A 2861-nucleotide genomic window follows, 5' to 3' on the forward strand; every position below is an offset into this window, starting at 1 on the left:
GGCTGAGACAGGAGAATCCCTTGAGTCTGGGAGGCAGAGGTTGCAGTGAGCCGAGATCGCGCCACTGCACTGCAGCCTGGGCGACACAGTGCCTCGCGCACTCCAGCCTGGGGGACACAGTGCCTCGCGCACTCCAGCCTGGGGGACACAGTGCCTCGCGAGTGGCCGGCATGATAACAAACTCCGGAGGGTCGCAGGCAGGTTCGAGTTGCCATTGCTGGGGTGGTTCTGTCGTGCCAGGAGGCTCTCCGAGACTGGGGCCTGGTCACTGCCTGGTCCGCTGGTGCGATGGCATTTCTCCGAAGCACGTGGGGCGTGCTGAGCACCCTGGGAAGGTCCTGGCGGAGCTGTGTACCAGCTGCGGAAATCGACCGTGCTTCCCCTTCAGTTTTGTGTATTTATGGAAATGGTTTTCGCCTGCCTTGGCAAGTTATCCAAAGAAAACTGTAACTTCTTACCTTCGATTTTCTAAAGACAACTACCCATATTTAAAGCTCAGAACCCAGACGCAAAAAATACAGAACTAACTAGAAGAATACGCTGTGTGTTGGACGGAACTTCCCAATTCAGAGGAAAACAATATATGAAGATGCTTATAGGGTGGACTGGCAGGCATACAAAGAAGAGATAAGCAGAATTCAAGAACAGCTAACTCCAAGTCAGATTATGTCTTTGGAAAAAGAAATCATACAGGAATATTTAAAAAGGAAAGCTTTAATAAAAAAGAGAGTTAACACTGCTTGGAAAACCAAAACGATCTCGTTCAGCTTATAACATTTATGTAGCTGAAAGCTTCCAAGAAGCTAAGGATGGTTCACCGCAGGCAAAGCTGAAGACTGTAAATGAAAACTGGAAAAATCTGTCTGGTTCTCAAAAGAAAGTATATATTCAACTTGCTAAAGATGATAAAATTCATTATTATAATGAAATGAAGTCTTGGGAAGAACAAATGATTGAAGTTGGACCAAAGGATCTTCTACGTTGCAAAATAAAGCAACCACCAAAAGATGGCACTGGGAAGTGTTAGAAGTTCACAATGGATAGGCACAAGAAACCAGCTGGGTCTCAACGCCTGAAGCTATTGTAAAATTAGAAAGGATAAAGTTGGTAAACCTTTTATATTCAATTTCTTTTTCTTCAGCTTATGGACTTCTGCCAGTGTAATACTTGCTTTGGAAAACCCAGAAAAAGGTTTACGCAAAATGTATTTTGTGTTTAGGAACTACTGAGGATCAGAGTAATCCATGCAAATGTGAATCATTTTACCTTTGATAAAGGTAAATCAGACTATGCGGGGTTTTTTTTTATACAGGATGATAACTATGGAAAGAGTATTGTTGTTTCCTTATATTATGGAAGCAGGAGTTTCCTTTTCAAAATTGTTACAAATTGTAGAAGCTACAGTGTTCTGTGATATAACTGTGCATTTTTCAAAAAGCAGCCAGAACTCATCTAGGTAAATTCCAGTTCCTAGATATAATTAATATTATATTCAGAGTTGATGGTTATACACGTAAGTGATGGCTGGTTTTAGTTGCAACTTTTTATAAAAGGGACTGAGAAATTTATAAACCTTTTTCTCACTGTCTTTTTTTCTAAAGTAAAAACTAATAAATTATGTACCAGATCTATGCATATTATTTTATGTTGCATAGGATAAAAATTTTAATCTTTAACTTTACATTGCCTAATTTTATATTTTAAGATTAAACATTTGTTTTACAGCTTTCCCCCTACCCTTTTTTTTTTTTTTTTTTTTCTGGAGACAGAGTCTCACCCTGTCGCCCAGGCTGGAGTGCAGTGGTGTGATCTGGGCTCACTGCAACCTCCGCCTCCCAGGTTGCGGCCATTCTCCTGCCTCAGCCTCCCGGGTAGCTGGGACTAAGGCATGCACCACCACACCTGGCTAATTTTTGTATTTTTTAGTAGAGACGGGGTTTCACCATTTTGGCCAGGGTGGTCTCAAACTCCTGACCTTGTGATCCTCCTGCCTCGGCCTCCCAAAGTGCTGGGATTACAGGTGTGAGCCACCACGCCTGGCGCTTTTCCCTTTTTTTAAGTAAGGAAATATATTTTTTCTGAATTATTTTCTCTCATGTGAGTATATTGATCCAGAAAGAAAACTTGCATTGTATATATTTTAAAATGAGAAATCTAAAGAAAGAAAAGTATCCAAAGTCTCTGGAATTTGAAACACTTTGCATAACGTATTAAAGCCTGTATAAGAGACAGCCAACTATGGCCTGTGGACGAAATCCAGCCTGCTGCCTGCTTTCTGTGTCCTGTGAGCTAGGAATTGTGTTTATAATTTTAAATGCTTTGTTTTTAAAGACTTTTATGACACATGAAAATTAACATGAATATTTAGTGTTCATAAATAAAGTTTATTGGAACACAACCAAAAAAAAAAAAAAACCCAAAACACCCCAGTTCAGAACTCCTTGGGGAGATGGATTTGAGGGTCTCCTCCCATCTCCCTGCTTGGCTCCGAGTGATCCTGAAACTCTTTCTCTGCTGCAAACCCTGCTGCCTCGGCGCATTGGTCTGTGACTGCATAACAGGCACGTGAACCTGCGGGCCCACGTGCAGCTCCTCCCTCCTGAGTGTGACATCGGGTGAGCCCTGTGTCCTTGAGGAGCCTCTATTTCGTCATCTGTGAAATGGGTTCACACCTCCTGCCCTGCAGAGTTGCTGTGACAATGATGATGTGTGGAGCACCAGCATGGTCTGCCAGTGTGTGGGGCCAGGACGGAACTCTTCCCCATTGCCGCTCCCTTGGTGTTTGGGTTCCTGGTCCAGGGCACCTTTCTCCTCCCCCAGCCTGGACCAAGCCCACTCCTAAGTGTGTGCTTTCAAGTGGA

General features: G+C 43.1%; 1 pseudogene; it reads left to right on the forward strand.

Annotated features, from left to right (window-relative positions):
- The first annotated feature begins 288 nt into the window (after positions 1-288).
- LOC129040807 (transcription factor A, mitochondrial-like) lies at positions 289-1027 on the forward strand (annotated as a pseudogene).
- Positions 1028-2861: the final 1834 nt, after the last annotated feature.

Source organism: Pongo pygmaeus, chromosome 6 (assembly GCF_028885625.2).
Source record: "Pongo pygmaeus isolate AG05252 chromosome 6, NHGRI_mPonPyg2-v2.0_pri, whole genome shotgun sequence".
In the NCBI taxonomy this organism is placed as follows: Eukaryota; Metazoa; Chordata; class Mammalia; order Primates; family Hominidae; genus Pongo; species Pongo pygmaeus.